Below are 20765 nucleotides of genomic sequence, written 5' to 3'. Positions count from 1 at the left end.
AGCAGAAAGATATATAAGGCGTAAGGACCAGAAACTAGAAGCATTTGGCTGGTTAAGCATATGGCTGGTTAAGCATTTTGGCTGGTTAAGCATTTGGCTGGTTAAGCATTTTGGCTGGTTAAGCATTTGGCTGGTTAAGCATTCGGCTGGTTAAGCTTTCAGGCTTTGAAGCAGCACAGTTCAGCTGAGATTCATTCTGGATGAGAACTCAGAGGCTTCCAGTCTGAGGAAACAGGACCAGCTGAGGAACTGGTGAGGTGAGATAGCTGTGGCTTGTTCTGTCTCTCTGACCTTCCAGTATTCACCCCAATAACTGGCCTTGGGTTTGATTTTATTAATAAGAACTTTTAAGAATCCTGCTACATCGATGTTACAAATCAAATGTGCACTTAGTACTTATTTGGAATATCATAGAAATGTGATCTATATATGCCTTCCAATATGTGTGTGTGTGTGTGTGTGTGTGTGTGTGTGTGTGTGTGTGTGTGTTTTGGAAAGTTTTGTGTGAAAGTCTCACAACTTTACACACATATACACACAATATAGAAAGTTTTAATAATTTAATATTTTAAATTTTGTTCTCCTGTTTTCTTTCCAGCTTCTTTCCTGACCTATTCTTTCTGTTTATACTACAGTTATACATATATATGTTACTCAAAATGTACATTAAGTATTTTGTTATCACTAATTTCCTTTATTCAAGTTAATACAAGATGTAAAAATATATTGTGCTAGTAGATAATTGTTTTAGGAAAAAAAGCATATTGACCAGAATAATGGCAGCACAGCAAGTAATAGCTGGAACAGAACTGTATGTCTAAAATGATTTTAATGTAAATTAGTTAGAATTATATCTAGTCAGTAGGAACAAGTTACTGTGTTATAAATGTCCTCTACATCTTTAAAAATAATAGGCATGCACAATAATTTAGGTGTAATAACAGCACAAATGAGGAAAGAATAAAGCTATGTGCTGAAATTTATGAAAGGCTTCTTCAGAGAGCCCTGATGTGACATCAGACCTGGATAGAACTCGGAAGGATGTGACTGAGGATGAAGCTTCTCATCCTTATACTTTGACTTCATATTATCCTTCCCCTTTCTGTTCACAGACTGGAGGTTTGAGAATTGCCCAAACTCCCATGTTTTCTTTCAAATCACTGACATGGTTTTACTCACAGAGACGTAGCTAACAGAAGAATGGTCATCCACAAAACTTGCAATATTTGTGCTGGGCAAACACTTTTGGAGTCTTCAAAATAATTAGGTTCCATCCAAATCACTCTATATCTTACCACAGAGACAATATGGAAGGGGACCAGGTAGTGGGGACCTGGGGCAGAAGCAAGAAAATGACAATATAGAAACTTATTACACCATTAGTTGCATATATAGAGATATACAGATAGATATAGATACATAGGTCATATATATATATTTTAAAAAGAAAATTGTAATATATTTTTGAAGCTTCTAGTTTATTTTCTTTCAATTAAAATATATTTATTTTATAATTTTATATTTTTAATTTATTTATAATTTCCCCCTCCCCTTTCCTCCTTTCAACCCTTCCCACACATGCCCTTGCTCCTTCGTGAATTTATAGTCTCTTTTCTTTTATTATTCACACACACACACACACACACACACAACTTTACACTCCTTTGAAAAGTCTTATGGCAATTTAATTATTATAAAATAATGCATATAATTATATATTATACATGGTTTAGCTGTATTTTAGGTAAATATGAAATAATTAAATTCTTTGAGGGTTTTTTGAACAATGTAACTGTTATTTATCCGTCCTCCTTCCTCCTTCTGTATTGAACTCCCTCATCTTCCTCCAATTAAAGCCCCTGTTCCCATCTAAATTTTTTTCCTCCGTTCATATCACTTGTATCCTGCTAGTTCCCCTCTCTAGCTCTCATCTGAGGTCATCTTTTACCATCCTGGTTTCTGTTCTTTGCATTTAGTGCAGATTATATATTGACATCTTAAGATTTGGAGCTAGGAACCCCAGATGAGAGAACATGTGCTGCTTCTGGGTATGAAGGTCAGTGATGGTATATTTTCGGACTATCTTTAGCTAAATCAAGAACTGATTATCACCGATTACAGAGTGTTTTTAAGGAGGGTGAATTTTGCTAAGTTTCCCCTATATGGCCACACTCCTGAATGGTATGTATTATACTATTACAACACAAGGGATATATAAAAGAGCTCTCTCTTTGGCATGTTTCCATTTATTTAGACTGCAATACCACAGTCAAATATGTTTCTTCATCTTCCCTAAGCAATGAAATATTAAACGTTTATGATTTGATTTTATTATTCATACAAATAATCCTAAAATGCATAGGAATAGTTTAGGATTTGTATTTGAATAGGAAAGACTACCCTGGCTTCTAAGAGCAAAAATTAACATGTTATTTTATATAGAAAATCAAGGTGTTTGTGTTAAAAATCTGACTTTCTACTTATTCAACTCATGTCTTGAGAGCAAATGACAAATACTGCAGATTTTGTTCTTAGAAATACTTGAAACACTCCCAAACTCCTGCCTTTCAGGCTCACATTCTTCAGGCAAAAAGAAAATGCTGGCATTAATATTTAAAATAACTTACAAGGGCATGTATGCATTTTCCAAAATAAAATAATGATGTGAACAAAAGGTATCTGGATTCCTAGGTTGGGCTTAGGAATTCAAAATAAGATACTAAAGTTAAACCTGAGAGAACTTGACCCATGAACTTGAAAGGAGGAAGAGTATAGGTTCATTTATAAGGAACTTTTAGCTTGATCTTGTTGTTGTTAGTTAAGTAGAGGGAAGGAAAGGCAAAACAAGAAAAATAACATTTTTAACTATGATTCAGAACAGTGATAAGAGCAGTTGATCTAACTGTGACAGGAGGCTGTTGACAAATCACTGAGTGCAAGAGATGGGCATAGCTGAGTAAAATAAGATACAAACTAGAGTTTAGACACAGACCAAGCACACACACTGGGCATATGCTGAAGTTCTCTTCTGGATCCTTTGGTTTTCTCTCAAGGTCACTTGTTAAGGAAGGGAATGAGGGCAAGTTTCAGAGTTTGGGGGAACATATATGTAAAAGATGGAGATGTGCTTAGACTATGTAAATGCACTAAGATGGCTGCCCATTATTAAGAAAAGAGTAAGCTGGTCGGTGGTGGCGCACGCCTTTAATCCCAGGACTTGGGAGGCAGAGGCAGGCGGATCTCTGTGAGTTCGAGGCCAGCCTGGTCTACCAAATGAGTTCCAGGAAAGGTGCAAAGCTACACAGAGAAACCCTGTCTTGAAAAAACCAAAAAAAAAAAAAAAAAAAGAAAAGAAAAGAGTAATACATCATCCCAGACACCAGGAAATTCTCAGACAGGACTTAAGGACAATGAGTGGCAACAACAGATGAATTTATTTTTAATAATTAAAAAAATGTATTAGATTTTTTAAAAGGAAGAAAACATTGCTGTATCATGATCATGAAGTCACAACAAGACAACTACAGCTGTAGCATTCTTTTAATACATTTGGGTACATCAGAGAGTAGGCAGCAATATGGATCTTGGCTTGAGTAGACAAAGACAAGGTCAAGACCATTGAGAATGAATTGAAAATTATAATTAATGGTTGTGGATTTAAGCTAAGTAAACAGGAAAGAAGATGCAAGGTAAGGAAATGATAAAGACAAGTGAATTGATTATTAGGTATCTAGGAAAAGTCGTTATTAAGATTGTTGACACACCAGAGAATATGGGCTGTGTGGAGTGCACTTACGAACACTAATTATGAAGCAGTACAGACATTGGAAATGATAGTGCCTTGGAAATTCATGGTAAGTAAAATACAATACAAGTGGCAGGAATTTTGGAGTAGAGGAGGTCACTGAACTAAGCGGGCTGTTAAAAATCACCTAGTAGACAATGAAACCTCAAAGAATGTTGGAGCGAAAAACAGTAAGCCTGAAGCTAAAAATTCACCCCAATACAGGAGTCAAACAATGTCTAAAGGGTGGCATGAGACGTGAAGGTGAAAGAGGTGTTTTATGATGCAGGAAAATGAATGGCCCTGGGAAGATAAAATATAAGCACTTAAGAACATGACAGAAGCATCAACATCTTCAGGGGGACAACAGCATTCTTATTAGGCAATCAAAGTGAGTCACACACATAGGACTGTTTGGAAGGGAACAGATTTTACATATGAAGGAATAGAACTTTCCACAGTATAGTTATTCTTTTATAGTTGGACTCACAGTGCAAAAGATTCACACAGGTAACATCCAAGGTCTTAAGAGACTCAGCACAGATGAGGAGGACCTAGGGGCTGAGGGGTCTTTTGAGGTCTTATATGAAAAGATACATTAAGGTCATTACAAAATTTGTCCTATAAACTCAAAGCAGATAGCAGAGCTATGGTGTGTGTGTGTGTGTGTGTGTGTGTGTGTGTGTGTGTGTGTGTGTGTGTGTAGAGGTGAGATGGATGGAGGTCTTTAGTGCCCAGACCCTTGTTGGTAAAGATGAGTGAGTAGGTGGAAATCTCATCTTAGACCTAGAAGTTGAAACTTTTTCTTGGTCATGATTGGGGAAGAACCGATTCATTCTGTGAGTTTCCCTTAATGGCTGGAGGGGTTTAGGGCGTCCAAGTGCTTTTACTCTCTTGTTCTTCCAATTGCATGCTCAACTAGTAATTAGCCTTTGCCATCAACCTCATCTCCCCCACCTCGCCTCCCCCTCCCTCCCTCCCTCTCTTCCTCCTTCACCCTCCCTCTCCCTCACCTTATACATAATCAATCAGTGGTCAGCATATTACCTTCAGTAGTTTTGACTAAATACATCACTTTGGCCCTTGCCCTGTGGTCGTGAAGCACAAAGCAAGTCTTGGTGCATCCAGGGTGGCCTCCTAGGCCCACATATTCAAGGGAGTTTGTATCCATCTTCTAATCACAAAGTCTGCTACTTGGCCTGAATAGATCTTTGGAATATTTTTTAGGTTATCCTTTGTTCCTTCATTCGTTTGTTCCTTCCTTCCTTCCTTCCTTCCTTCGTTCGTTCCTTCCTTCCTTCCATCTGTCTTTTTTACTTACTTTGTAGGTAACATGGTCTATCTCAGAGAATGATAATATAAATTCAGTAGTTATTGGAAAGAATGCTGTAAATAAATATCTGGAAGGTTCACATTACAAAATAAAATTTATTTGTGATGTTCCTACAGGATATCTAAAACAAACAAGCCCCATCCCCTTCTCCTTTTAGTGGCTTCTAATTTTCTGTAAAAAGTCCTTATAAATTGACATTAACTATTGTATTTTTAGTAATATTCTCAAGTAAAATCTAAACACATCTTTCATGAATATATACAAAAGAATACAACAAAGTATCCTTTCCTTACAAAGATAGCATCATTTTAACCTGTGTATATTTGGCAGTGCATTTTTCTCTTACTGAAACATTCTGAAATCCTTTTACTTTCAAACCTGTACCCATTTGGAAAGATCAATGCCATCTCCTACAAGATGCTTCATGTGATTATTTTTCATAGCTCATTCCACAGTTCTTCTGTGTATATAACTCATAATACGTTACATGCTATGGCATTTTCTACTTCACAGCTCCTGAAGAAAACAGAAATTAATTGCTGAAATTTTGTTCTGTCAACAAAAAAAATAATGAAAATCATATTATGTTTGTACTTAAGAATGTGTTTAAGAAGAAAAATAGAATGAGAGCAAAGATTGTATTTAAAAATTTATGAATATGAGCTGGGTGGTAGTGGCACACACCTTTAGTCCCAGCACTCAGGAGGCAGAGCTAGGCAGATCTCTGTGAGTTCAAGGCCAGCCTGGTCTACAGAGTTAGTTCCAGGATAGGCACCAAAACTACAACAGAGAAACCCTGTCTCAAAAACAAACAAAAAAAAATCAATGTAATGTATAGTAAATAACTTCACAAAATCTTGAATAAAAATTTAAGAGCTAAAATAAATATAAACACATGTATTCAAATATTTAGAACACAAGGCAAGCCTCAAATTATCACATTAAAGTCCCAAAGTGTTAACCATTTTAAAGGAATTCACTATTTTGATACATTGGATGATACTTTTAGAATCAGAGATTGTAAAAATGGGAAGATGCTTTGACTCATCAAATACAAACTAAATGTGCAGTAGAATTGATATAAATCACCATATAGCAAAATCTATTTTAGAGTCTAGAGAGGTTGTGTAGCAGTTAAGAGCATGTACTATTCTTCCAGAAGACTCTGGTTCTGAGAGCTCATATCAGGTATCTTACAACCACTACTCCAGCTCCAGGACTCTAATTCTCTTTTCTGGCCTCTGCAGTCATTTGCACATATGTACTTCACCCTCATATGCATATTATTAAAAATAAAACAATTTTGGAATGCTATTTCAATCTATACATGATGGTGTGTGGCTTTAATCTGAGCACTCAAGAAGCAAATGCAGGTGAAGCTCTGTGGGTGAGAGGTCAGCCTTGTAGTGGGCAGCTGTTTGAGCCATGAAAGCACCACCCCTAGTGAGGCAGATGTAGCAGTTTCATTTCCCTATGACCATGAGGTATCCCTTAAGACATGGGATACACCTATGTCCCTTCTCTTCACTACCTAGTGGTTTTAGATGCTGAGATCTTGGACCAAGCGGTTCAGCATGGGACATAGCTCAGCTTTCCCAGACCCTGTGATAAATATCCCATGGTTGTGAGTTTACCCCCCCAAATAAGTTCCTTTGATTATTAAGCTGATTCCATGGATTGCTATCGATTTAATCACATTACAGACTAGTCTGCATTGTATGTTGAAGGACAGCTAGACAATAAGACCCTGTCTTAAAATTCGTTGCTATTTTAAGTATTTTCTGGAGAAGGCAAAAAATTTTTAATTTCATTTTCAAGTTCAGTAATACTTTATGCAGAGATATGACACAATGTCTAGAGTAAGCTGACTTATTTAATGTTATTTGATACCTTCAGGCTCCCATAACGTTTCCTCAGGAATTTAAGTTTAACTTGCTTTCATTAATTGATAATGGTATATTTATCTTTGTGATCATTTCCTGTTATCTTTCCTACTTAGCCCTCCATAGAACACATCTCACAGTTATAAAGCAAGAATAGGTTAGGCTCTGTGGCAAAAACTACTACCTCATTCTTTGCATAGCATTTCAAGTGTGTTTGCGTGCACACATGCATTAATATCCCTGTTGGTCAAGTATAATTCTTACTATAAGTGCATACGAGAAGGGAATGGAGGACAGAGACCAGCATGAAGTTGGCACCCAGTGTGAGTTAGATGAGAAGAGATGGGAGAACTGTGAGTAAAAGTGAAGGGTATACACAAGGGTGTGAAATGAACATAAGAGGGATATAGATAGACATAGACAGCACAGGTATCTGACACCTCAAAAGGAAAATAGAAGGGGAAAGACTTACAACAAAGAAAGAGGAATTATTTTGAACTCTGGGGCCTTGACTCTTACGCTGGGATTTTATTTATATCTTGATCTGGTACAAGAACTTCTAGTGACCTACATTACAGTCCAAGTTGGCCTAGAATTCCTGTTCTCCCCAGAGGGTTTCTAGGCTGCTCCAATTCATTGCTGGTTCAAGTTACAGAATTTTGCCAGAGAAATCATCAAATTTGTTCCAGGAGAATCAAAAGAGATAGTGTGGAAAATCTATTGTCTAAATTTGGGGGTGATGTCTATAGTTTGAAAACAAATCAGGTGTTTTTTTTTTTTTTTTTTAGCTCACCATCTAGACCTATTGATGTTCACATACTTGAGATTTATATTATTTAAACAAATTGCCCCACTCTCAGTCTCAAAATCCTTATGTCTTTCATTGTTTTTATCTTTTGATTTTTTTTCTCTTGTCACATTCCTATAAGAACATAACAAAAGAGGCATTTGAATCATGATTTTAATTGGGAATTGAATCAGATACATACTTTTCTGACTTACAGAATGAAATGCATTCAGCCATTTAAGGCAACATAGAGGACTATTAAATGGAAGTAAGATTTATTCTTTTGGAATCTCTGAAATCAAAACGTGACTGTTTCTCCTTCTGGATATAGAAAAAACACAAAGGGCATCAGGGATGCCGGACTGTTCAACACAGGAACAAGCATCTCTCATTGAGAACCTTGTAACCATCAGGATTGGATTAGAAAATACCCATTAAATACAAGTTTACACAAACTTCCAACTTAGGCCATGGCTGTAAGGCAGGAAGGGTGATGTCTTTTAAATATAAAACAAATCTCCAAGAGAAAATCAGGTTGAATTTTAAAATGTTCATGGGCAACAAGATTTGCACAGAACATGAGCCCAGGACTCTGGTCTGTGAGTTTATGTCAACTCTGTATATACAACTTTTCTTGAGTTATGATGAAAATTTTTAGTGAACAAAAAAACAAATACAAACTGTGCTTCTTTTTAACTTTGCTACACACATACTAGGTCTGCATTGCTGCTGTCTGACATTTTTCAGGGCAGGTGTTTTGTTCTCACTAACTACTAACTGACCGATGGGCTTAGCACCTCTTTGAATGGTGGTTTTGAATGTGGTAAGCCTAAGAGGCATTTCTTCTTTTTTTTTTTTTAAGATTTATTTATTTATTATGTATACAGAAGAGGGTGCCAGATCTCATTACAGAAGGTTGTTAGCCACCATGTGGGTACTGGGAATTGAACTCAGGACCTCTGGAAGAGCAGTCCAGTACTCTTAACCTCTGAGCCATCTCTCCAGCCCTTGAGAGGCATTTCAAGACATGTGGGTAGATATAATCTCTCCATGTTTAAAGGCTAAAAAGGAAGGAAGGGGCAATTTGCAAATTCACTTTTATATATAGAGAAAAAAGCTGAATCCACTTTAAGGATTTTTAATGTAAACTCTCCCATCAAACTTGCAATCTTTTGCTCTGTCTATAGGAATTTTATCTCAGTAACCCCTTCACTGACCTGTCCTTGAGGATGGAGATGAAACAAGATTCTACCATTGCACTGTAACCGTGGCTCTGCCTCAAAATAAATCACCAGCAACAATGAAGCATCCTTTGTGCTTAATCTATTCATTCAAAAAGATGAGTGGGTTCATAAGGTAAGTGTCCCTAAATAAGAAAGCTTGTGACTCAGTATACTTTAGAAGGTGACTCACTCACAGGATGGTCTTCTGAGAAAGTTTCCCTGGCCTTCTTCATCCTGGTTGCTGACAGACTTGCTTTGTGCATTTTGAGCATAAGAGCTGAAAAAAGAAGGTGGGAGAAGGACTGCAGCTATCACAGACAGTAAAATGTTCTATGTTGAGAAATACCTTTTGTATCTCTGGATTGGAAATGACGACGGTTCAGGAACTTACTGCAAAGCAGCCAGTAGATGTTTGTAGCCCAATATACTCAGAAAGGAAGGAAGCTTGACTAATTCCTTTCTGTCTAGGCAGCTTTTGGACCAGGGCCTCTCAAACTGCACTAGTCACAGAAAGCACTAGGAATTTTTCTTCCTTCCTTCCTTTCTTCCTCCCTCCCTCCCTCCCTCCCTCTCTCTCTTTCCTTCCTTCCTTCCTTTCTTTCTTTATATCACTATATATGAATTGAACAAAGTGAAAACTTAATTGTGACATTGCCGTGTGTGTGTGTGTGTGTGTGTGTGTGTGTGTGTGTGTGTGTGATGCAATCACAGCACCTCCTCTATTACTCTTCTTTTTTGGTCCACCATTACCCTTCCTTTTTCACATCACAAATAGCCTCTCTTTCATGTTCCACACACGAGACCAAATCTTGTTACAAGGCAGGATTCAAGTGTTTAAGGGCACCTTGATGTGCCTTTCCAAAATGTTTCCAGTATGGCTGTTTAGCAGATCATCATTCATATGACAAGCTTCCCAGTGGAGTCAAGTTATTTTCTATTTATTTCTCCATTAAATTGCCTGCTTTTATTAAGTGACATAGAATAAAATGTACGGTATTTTTCTAAAACATGACGGTGAGCTAATGGAAATGGTAGTGGGCAAGTTGTTAACCAGTTGGCAGCTCATCAGCTTTTGCAAATAGCTGTATGTCAAGTACAATGTCAACAGCACATCATTCATTTGTTGACTAAGCTGACCATTGTAAGAATAGTATGTGTGCTCAATAATCAGGCCACTGGGCAGTAATCCTGGAGCTACATCCACTCTGCTAAGTGCTGCCATTGGTTCTAGCAAGTGCACTAGAACTCAAGGCCATTTTATCTCTTGCTCCTATGGAAAGGTAGAAAGAGAAGACTAACTCCACAAAGTTGTCCTTTGAGTCAAATGCAAGCCATGGTACATATGCCCCCATACATGCAATACACAAGTAATAATAATAATATATTCATTTTGCTATTGTTCTTTGAAATAATTAGATGTTTTTAAAAACTTGCTTTTTTTTTCTCATCATGAAAAGAATTATCCTTACAAGGAATTTGAAACAACCACCTTGAATATTAGCAACTTCTTAATTTATATTAACAATTTAACATAGTCAAAGCTTTGATGTTTGGGGGATGAAATTTTAACAATTTTTCTAAGATACTTGATTGTAATGATAATTTTCTTTAAGTTTGGGACTGAAGAAAAGTGGCTGTTAACCCCATGCTTTGTTAGGTACAGCTCAGCAGCAGACCTGAGAATACTGGAGATAGTAACTGTGTTAGTCACTTTTCTCACTGCAGCAACAAAATTTCTAACAAAAGAGAGGAAGCAACTTTAGGAAGGATGAGTTTATTTTGGTTGACAGATTTGTGGGCAGACTCCATTAGAATGAAAGTCCAGGAGCAGAAGCAGAGACGGCTGTTCACATCGTGTCTGTAGTCGGGTATCAAAGAGATGAACATTGTTGCTCACCTCACTTTTCCTTTTTATTCACTCCAGAACCCTAGCCCCTTGAGTGGTGCCACCTACAGTGAGGGTGAGTGAGTCTTCCTACCTCAGTGATCTCATCCAGGATCCTCACAGAATTCCTAAGGCTGATTTCCTTGGTGATTCTACATTGTCAGGTTAGCAATAGTAATGACCACAAGCCCCACTCTTGTCAAAATGGCTTCCAGACATTATCATAAGCCCTAACTTCTGTTCCTTGCACCCATGGACTCATGGCCACTCCATACTTCAGAATGCATCCAGGCTAACTTCAAAAATAGCTATAGTGCCATGGTCTTTCACAGTTCCAACATCATTCAATGATGTAAGTAGAGAATCTATTCTGAGACTGAGATAATCTCTTAACAGGAAGCCTCTATACAACCCCCAAACCTGTTCCATACATTCCCCATGAAATGACATGGGTTAAACATTCCCATTCCCAAAAGGAAGAATGGAGACACAGCAAGCAAAGGCTGAACCAAAGCAATATATAAACCCAACATGGAAAACAAAATCTTCCAGCTCCATGTTCATCTTCCTTGACTGCCGATGAAATCACTAGAGGAGGCTTGTCCTTCTGTCTTCACTGCCGTTCTCTTGGGCTAGCTCTACTCCATACATGCAGTTTTCCTCAGATGACCTCATGTGCCGTATCTAACATCCTTGGATCACCGTTGCAACATAGGTTTTCCTTCTTAATCATTTTCATAGAATGGCCTATCAGGGCCCCCTTGCCATCCATTGCCTGGTGCCATAGGCTCTCTAACACCACTGAGTTGACAATTAATACAAAATAGCACAGTAATACATTACTGCTTTTTAAATATGCAACCTGATGGGGTTTAGTTCATGTGTTCAGCATCCCAAGATGTTTAATGTATTACAGACTGGTATGGGGTTTTTATTGACTGAGGATGTACAAATGGAGGCTATCTTTCGATTCTATGATAAATATTGATTTACATTATGTCAATTTTAAAAGCCTCACCTCATAGATAAACTTTATATGCTTACAGTTTGTCCTATGATCTTGGATTTTACTGCAAGATCTTGGTTCTTGAAAAGTCAGTAAGAATTTTGATTTTAAAAAAATCACAATTTTATCAAGCGGTTTTCTTGTAAATCCCCTGAGTGAGTTTTATGCATGTGGACTTGAATTGCATCAACTTTAATAACACAGTGTATTGTACGGCTTCAGAATCCTTTAAGTCTCAAGAGAAACAGTGGGAGATGAAGGTGACTACCTGCAGGTGGGCTGACAGTAGGTAGATGACAAGTATTTCTGCTTCCTGGCATAATTAACTGCTGAAACCTGGCATCGTATAATTTGTCACCTATGGACAACCATTTATTATTAGTTGGAAAGACAGATTCCACAGGCTTTTGCTACCTAAACTATTAACTCAAGTCATCTGTGGTGTTTGGGACTCTACATTATTTTCTGAAATTCATATTAAGGATTCATAGGACACAACTGTTCCAGAGGAAAAGTTCTTTTCATATTTGTGTTGTTTCTATTATATGGAAGTAATTCAAACATTTGTTAAACTCCCAAATCATTATATATGTCTACAAAAATTATGAGAACAAATCAGCAAAATAAAAAGCTATAAAACAACACTCCAAAATAGATGGAACTAGAAAAAAAATCCTCCTGAGTAATGTAACCCAGACACAGGAAGACAAATATGGTATGTATTAGTTTATATATAAATATTAGCCATTAAGTAAATGATAACCAAGGTACAATCCAAATACCTAGAGAGGTTAGGTATAGAAGAAGGGACTAGGAAGTCACACAGATCTAGGAGGGGTAAATAGAATAGATTGTATGAGTAGGTTGGATACGGAGGGGAATGGGAAAAGGAAGATCAGGTGGGGAAAGGGAGGAAAGATGGGGTTGAGGGAGGCAATTCTGGAAAAAACAGTTATGATTGAGAGGCATTTGAGAGGAACATAGTGCAGTGGAAACTTCCTAAAGTATGTGAAGGCAATCTTAGTGAAGTCTCAAAATAACGAGAGAGACAGAGCCTCAACTAGCCATCTCATATCACCAAATGAAGCTTCCAGTACTGGGACTGGGTTACATTCAATTGAGTTATTGGCCAAATGGGTCCTATGGAAATCCTCAAACAACCTAGGCTGTTGTCAAGAAAATAGGTTACTCTCCACAAACTGACAAAAAGGTTCCATTGCTGAAGACAACACCCACACAACTCACTGAACATGGAGAGGTCAAGCTGTTGCCTACATAGAACTTTCACTGCTATGTTCTAGTGTCTTTGTTATAGTAAGGTAATCTTCAAGCTACTAACAGAGAAACATAAATGCCAACTCAGCCACAAAATATTTGACTACAGTCTTGCCTGCAAAGCATGCTAGGGCAATGGTGGACAAAGCTTGTGGAAATAACCAATCAACATTCTATTTGACTTAAGGCCAATCTATGAGATGAAACCCATATCCAACACTGTTTGGGTGACCAAGAATCAGAAAATAGATAGCCCACAGTCCTAGGGTAAAGCAAATACTACTGAAAATAGATAGCCCAGAGTCCTAGGGTAAAAGCAAATACTACTGGTCTAAAAGAAAAAGAAAGTAACCATAAAATGACTCTTAATGATATTCTGCTATACTCAGAGATCATTGCCTTATTCAGACATCATTAGAGAAGCTTCCTCATACAGCAGTTAGGAACAAATACAGAGACCCACAGCCAGACATTACACATACAGAAAGAGACCTTGGAACACACAGTTCTAAATGAGATGTCTCTATCAAATCCCCCCTTTAAAACTCAGGGAACCGCACAGTAGAGGAGGCAGAAAGTGTGTAAGAGTCAGAGGGAATGGAGGACACCAGAACAAGGCCCTCTAAATCAACTAAGTAAAGGTGTTAAGAACTCACAGAGGGAAGCACAGGGCCAACATGAGTCTGTACCAGGTCCTCTGAAAATATATTATAGCTTTAAGTTTACTATTTTTATGAGATTTCTGAGTGTGTGAATGAGTGGGTCTCTGAGTCTTTCTTGGGCTCTTTTCCTTTTGTTGGTTTGCCTTCCCCAACTCCAATGTGATGATTTTTGTTTTATCTTACTATATTTAATTTTGTTGTTTTGTGGTTACCTTTTAGAAGCCTGTGTGTTTCTAATGAGAGACATAATGGGAGTCGATCTGGATGGAAAAGAATGTAGGGATGAACTGGGGAATTTATAATCAGGATATATTATATGAGAAAAAAATCTATTTTTAATAAAAGGAGAAAATTTCTTAAAGGATATATTTTATCAAATGTCTTCATTTTCTTCAGTGGATTTAATTTAATATTAGCTCACCAAGCAAAACTGAATGTTGAATTACAAATACAATTTATTTGTCTAAACATGCACATATTTTCTCTCTTGGATTATTTCTTCCTTTTATTTATATTCTAGAAATAAAACATTCCTTTGACAAGAACACATTTCTTAGATTATTGTGTCAATGATGACATTTATTGGTTCTCATTTTTGGTGTTAATTGTGATCTTCTGGGGAAAGACCTGTGACACAGGTGTCTCCACTGTGACATTATGCTATTCCTTTGCACTTAAATAGAATTCTTGGGAAGTGTCTGAGGCTTTATAAGATTCTGTGTTCTTCCCTTTCTACTCACAAAGCTGAATCTCTGGTGAATCTGGTCTGGAACAAGTTACTGTGCTAATGCTAAATTGTGTTTTTCTTTATGCCATTTGAATTATTTGTACAATGTGTTGCAAAAATGTCTCGTGACTTTTTAAAAGTTTTCCCCACATGGTGTTTTCTTTTTGACATTTTTCAATTCTGTGTTTATTTTTGTGATGATTAATCCTGACTTTCAAACTGGCAGGAACTGGGGTCCCCTGGAAGACAAGACTCTGGTAATGTTTGTGAAGGATTACCTATAATATGACTAACCTCTGTGAGAAATTATCTGAATTATGTTATTCACATGTGAAGACCCATAACTATAGGTGGTATGATTCATCTGGAAACACACAAGAGAACAGGAAGCTGGAGCATTAGTCTCCCTTAATTTCTGCTTTCTAACTGTAGCTTCAACATGACTGACCAATTGCTTCTAGCTTCTGCTGCCATGCCTTCCACACCATACCAGACTGTACCCATTGAACTATGAACAAATAATTCTTCCTATAAGATGAAGTTTGTCAGGTGTTATCATATGCCACTGAGAAGAATAACTACACAGTGCTTCTCATTAACTTTAATCAAGTTTTATGATAGCTTGAGTAAATGGTTAAATTTTCAAACCAAAGAGGGTTTTAATATGTTGATTAGAAACTACTTTATAGGTAAACTGGACTTCTGTTTGGTTCTGTGGTATTTCAGCTCTGTCCCATTTGCTGGCTTCTGTTTTTTTTTTTTTTTTTTTTCTGCCATGTTTCTTTTCCATATTCTCTGAGAAGACACAGGACAAGATGGGAGTGTGTGAGGTTGCTTAATAGGATTTGGCATGCTGTCTTTTTTCCTTCCTTCCTTCCTTCCTTCCTTCCTCCTTCCTTCCTTCCTTCTTCCTTTCCTTCCTTCCTCCTTCCTTCCTCCCTTCCTCCGTCTATTCCTCCCTCCCTCCCTCCCTCCCTTCTTCCTTCCTTCTGCATCATAACGTTTTAACATAACTACATTCTTTGCATGCACTACTTGCTATTTGTTTTAATCCGTCTCACATTTCAGAGAAAGTATTAAGAGAGATGGACTGCGGCAGCTACCATTGTCCAGCTACCCCAAAGTTCAATATATCTTTCCTTCTAATTGTAATGTGTCACAGTTGGGAGTATAAAAATATAATTATAGATTGGTCACAATTCGGTGCTTGGAATGACTATTGCCCCCATGATATTTAATACTAATACAATTAACAAGCTAACTTTTTGTCCCTATTGTATCATCATAGCAAAAAGTTAGCAGTCAACCCTCAACATCTACTTACTGCTGAAGAAATGTGGAACATGCTAAACCCTGGCGTCAGGCTGATGAATTCTCAACACAAATCAGTGAGTTGTGTTGCCTTGGGAAAGTTCTTTACCTTATATCTAGCACATTCATTCCTCACATATGATAAGAATAGGAATTACCCCACTTTAATGAGGATTAAAGAAGATAACGCAAATGAAACAATTAAACAGTTCCTATTACAGAGGCTTCCCTCACTCATAAAGGTTAACACCTTTAAGCAAGTTTAGAAGTGTATGAAAATGCCCTTTCTTTGTCTCAGTATGATTTTTTTTTCACTAAAAAGTATTGAAACGTTTAAAATCCTGACGCTGGAATTATTTTATTTCCAGTGTCTCCAGCACTGAACCTTATTCTCCTATTTACTCTAATTAATGAGTCTGCTAACTAACATTGAATTTCACTAATGCCCAACGCATACACGTGAAAATCTTTATAATTTACGGGAGTAAGTAGGTATCATTGATTCAAACTGAGAACTTGCTAAAGTTTATGTTAATAGCAAATGCTTCTGTGTGCCTTCAATAAAGTAAATTCCCTTGGAACATTCAGTTCTAATATTAAGAGTGGATTTTACAGGGGTAATGAATAACAAAAGTAATCCAGACAGAAATAGTTCCAGGACAACCAAGGATATACAGTGAAACCCTCAAAAAAGAGAAAGAAAAAAAAACCCAGCAAACAACAAACAAACAAAAAACCAAGAATCTATGTTAGAAGTTAAAATGATAAGAATATAAAGCTTCCCAAGGAACTTTATTTGATCAGTCACAGAAGGGATGTTTACTAGTAGCTTTAAGGGAAAAATGAAGGTTTAAAGTTCTGTGTATTTTTTCTCAGAAATGCACAAGCAAAAGTTAACCAGAAAAAAGATCCCATTTACAATAAGAATTTTAAATAACAACTTAAATTCACCAAATAGTATTTCCTGAATATGAAGTCTATCTTCTGTTCTGAGAATTGTCTTTATTTTTCTTGGTCCCAGTTATAAACAAACCAGGAGAAAATCAAGTCATTTGACTTAACTTGTATGCAACTATTTGAGAAATATATAATAGTTACACATAATATTTGAAGAATGCTTTCAAGTATTTTGGGACAAAGCAGGTAAAGAAATATTTAGCGTCACTAGAAGAAATAGGAGAAATTCTCACAGCTAACTGTGACTCACAGCACCATCAGCCCTGGCTTTAAAAGAAGCCTGAACAAAAAGGAATTCACAAGTACATGAAGCAAGCTTGGACAACCTGAGCAGTTCAAAGCCTTCAGGAATTCACACCCACTTTGTTACATAATGAGCCACAGCCAGTTTTCCCTAAGCATCACACATGTCAATGTCCTTGTCAATCAGGGGCCAATGATGTACATAAAAGTTCTCTAACACAAACATGTACTTAATTTTCAACTGAAGAATAAAACATAAAAATCAACTGCCTTAAAACTTACATTATTAAATCACAACACAGTCACAGCAATAGATTAAGACTTAACCTGATAAAAACATCTTGGACTAGAGACTTTATATAATCCAATTTTTATAGACTTGCCAATGCTGTTAGATTGATTTTGGTTGATTTTATTACAACTCTTTTTAGTTCATTTTCTTTCTTACTGTCCACAGTCCAGGCAGGCCAGTTCCCATCGCCAGTCCCATGTCCTTAATTACTAAATCCTGGTCTTCTATGCTGAAAATTGAAACAGGAAGACAGATGAGGAATGTGCAGGCTCAGTTTCCAAGGTACAGTGGGTGGGATTGAATTGTCTAAGACCTTGAGTGTCCTCAGGCTCAGGAGCTAACTAACTCAAAATCACAATCAGTTTCAGAAGCCTCTGTAAATGCACAGCATGCAAAGTGAATATGTAAATGCATTTTTTTTCTGATTATCATACAGGTGATGTTACCACTCATGTTCATTCATTTAACTGTAAAATTAAAGTGAACCACTGAGCTCTCTAACAAAGAATGCTGATTTCCTTAGCATAGGTATTGAGACAATCTGTGAAGAGACAACTAGCATACTCATTGTATTGATAATGATGCACATACAGCAGGCTCAAAATACTCAGTGGATAATTGTTGTAGAGAAGAAAGTATGACCATGAAATATTATCCCATGTTTCATATTTTATATGGCAATATCAGATTTTAATCTCTTAAATTTCATTCAAGTCACCTTTAATCATGAATATTCCCTGTCCCTTCAGAAGTATTCTATATTTCAATGTAATATTTCATTAATATAATGTTTTAATTAATTACTAGTTGTTTGGAATAATGATTGAGTTGATATTTATTTTGCCTAATTTAACTCCATCTTTATTACAAAACTGTCAAAGTTTAATGAAATGGACCTAATGAAAATTCAAAAATAAAAGAGTAAGAAAGTTTGTTATTCAATTATTAATCAATTTAGCTTATGTATATTATCCATTGAAATTGTTTTGAGTCTTAACATCCAAATTTTATTATTTCAATGAGAATAGTAATGTTTTTCTCTGGAAACCTGAGTGATTAAAATATAAAATCAAGCATGAGTTCAATCCCTGAGTATAGTGAGGTGAGTGTGTGACTCCAGTTCTGACAGGCAGAGACAAAGAGATTATTGGGGACAGGCAGCAAGCTAGGCTAGCTAAAATGTTGATTTCAACTTCACTGAGAAATCTGTCTGAAATCATAAACTGCACATGACAGTTGATGCCTGGTATAGGAGGGAAATCCTGCACATGTGTATATGGGCAGCATTGATTGGGTTGATTGGATTCAGTGGTGTGTGTGTGTGTGTGTGTGTGTGTGTGTGTGTGTGTTATTAAAACCCTCTCGTGTAAACCAAAGGAAATCATCAATTATGGTGAAGATAACATCAGCCTAGGCCTCAATTGTTTTTGTTTTTAAGTAATCAATTTAAAATTGAAAGTCTAAAACTAAATTAGCAATCATCTAGAGATGTATTAATGCACCTGACATGAGGAGAACCAGAGCAATAATGGACAGCAGCAATTTACTATACTACCTCTAGATAATAAGATGACTGTGAATAACTGAAAAGTCATGCATAAAAGTGATATTAACCATTCTCTCTCATCAAGGAAATGGAAGATATAATGTATCTTTCAGGTTCAAAATAACCAAACAGAAAAAAAACAGAGAGGAAACACACAAAAAACAATTTTGATAATTTACAAATCTAGTAAAACTTAATAAATGAACCAAATACATGAGTCAAAAGATTCTATGCAAATTCGTAAATAGGAACAAGATACATAAAACATGAATTATTACAAGAATGTAGGGAGGATACCTATGAGAATTTCTCCCAGAAGAAAGGAAGGCCCTGGCAGAAAAATCAAAGTTATAATCTTAAAACAAAATAAACTAATGTAGCTTGTCAAGCTATAAACAAGCAAGCTCATAATCCTGAGAGGATAAAGAAATAGAAATTTTTACAGAGACAGAAAAAATATGTTGGAGATTAACAAGAATCTAAAGCAGCCAGTGATGATCTAACACTACCTTTCTGGAAAGTACAGTCAGTCTCTATAGGGTTTGACATTCTTTGGCATGATGTCATTTCCAATTGTCTAAAAGAAAATGAATGTTTAAGACTTCCATTGTCATGAAATATTTTCTCAGACTGAGACCAAATTAAAGATATTTTTCAGACAAGAAGCAAAAACAGAATTCACACTCTAGAGAACCATAGTATAGGAGATACGATAATATTATCAACCATAAGAAAAATTGTTCAAAATGTAAAAATATATTAGGGTAGAGGTTAATAATTATTGAAAGAAGAAATAATATGAGCAAATATAAATATTAACTATAAAATATCATGTGATGTTTCATGATTAAAATATTAAATAAAAATGCCATGAAATAAAATAATTGATATTTACTCTAGATCTCTTGTTGCATGAATGAAAATATCAATTAACATTTACTAAGTACATTAGGATATGTTAATGAAGACAAGTGAATGTTCATCTTTGTAAAATTATAAAGCCATTCAAGATAAAATTAAAAACAATGTTAAGAGAAGAATGTAGATGAGTACCTGGAAGTTTTGACTCAAGGTCCACAAAAATGGCACTGTCCCAAGTTTTCACTCTTATCTCTTCATGGTTTACTTTCCAGCCAGTGACAATACCTGCTAGGGCCCCTCCACATCTGGAACCCTATGTAGTGGGGCACAGGACCCTGGGAGAAGATCCAATGTTAATATCAGGACAAGGTTATGCTTGTATCTTTCCAAAAAATTAACAGAGTCTCTGATGGCTCCTGATTTTATGTATTTATCAAAAACATCCAGAGACCATCGGACAAATGAAACATGTGAATGTAGATGGCAAATCCATCAAAAGGAGACATCCCAAGAGAGAGAGTAAACTGATAACTTAGAGAGACACAAACACTTCAACTCATCAAGCTGAGACTTTGGGGAAACAAAGACAGTATACTAATGACCGTACCTATATTCATAGGGTTTCCCCTGACATTCTTTTTTTAATGACTTATTTATTTTTATTTCATGTACATTGGTTTGACTGTATAAGGGTGTTGGATACCTTGGAACTGGAGTTAGAGACAGTTGTGGGCTGCCATGTGATGCTGGGAATTGAACCCAGGTCCTCTGGAAGAGCAGTCAGTGCTCTTAACCACTGAGGTGTCTCTCTAGCCCCTTCCCCTGATATTCTTATCAATGGTATTTTTCTGTCACATTGTTTTAGATTTTCCCACAATTAATGATCTGCTTAAAGAGATAGAAAAAAATCTTTTGAATGACCTTTGAATGGTCGTCTTGATTATGTTGACTTTCCCCTTTCTTTGATCCTCTGTTAGATATTCTTACAAT

At 36.4% G+C, this 20765-nt stretch overlaps 1 long non-coding RNA gene across 1 annotated transcript in view; it reads left to right on the top strand.

The window, feature by feature from the left end:
• The first annotated feature begins 215 nt into the window (after positions 1 to 215).
• Positions 216 to 20765, top strand: part of LOC119088174 — a 70354-nt gene continuing 49804 nt past the window's right edge. The window contains exons 1-4 of the long non-coding RNA XR_005091770.1: positions 216 to 257; positions 8975 to 9143; positions 15854 to 15953; positions 17534 to 17650. This is a non-coding gene — a long non-coding RNA (uncharacterized LOC119088174). The remainder of the gene's footprint in view (positions 258 to 8974; positions 9144 to 15853; positions 15954 to 17533; positions 17651 to 20765) is intronic.

The sequence above is a fragment of the Peromyscus leucopus genome, chromosome 6 (genome assembly GCF_004664715.2).
Source record: "Peromyscus leucopus breed LL Stock chromosome 6, UCI_PerLeu_2.1, whole genome shotgun sequence".
Lineage (NCBI taxonomy): Eukaryota > Metazoa > Chordata > Mammalia > Rodentia > Cricetidae > Peromyscus > Peromyscus leucopus.
The sequence above is the reverse complement of the archived record's forward strand: the minus strand, read 5'-3'. Positions and strand labels throughout refer to the sequence as shown.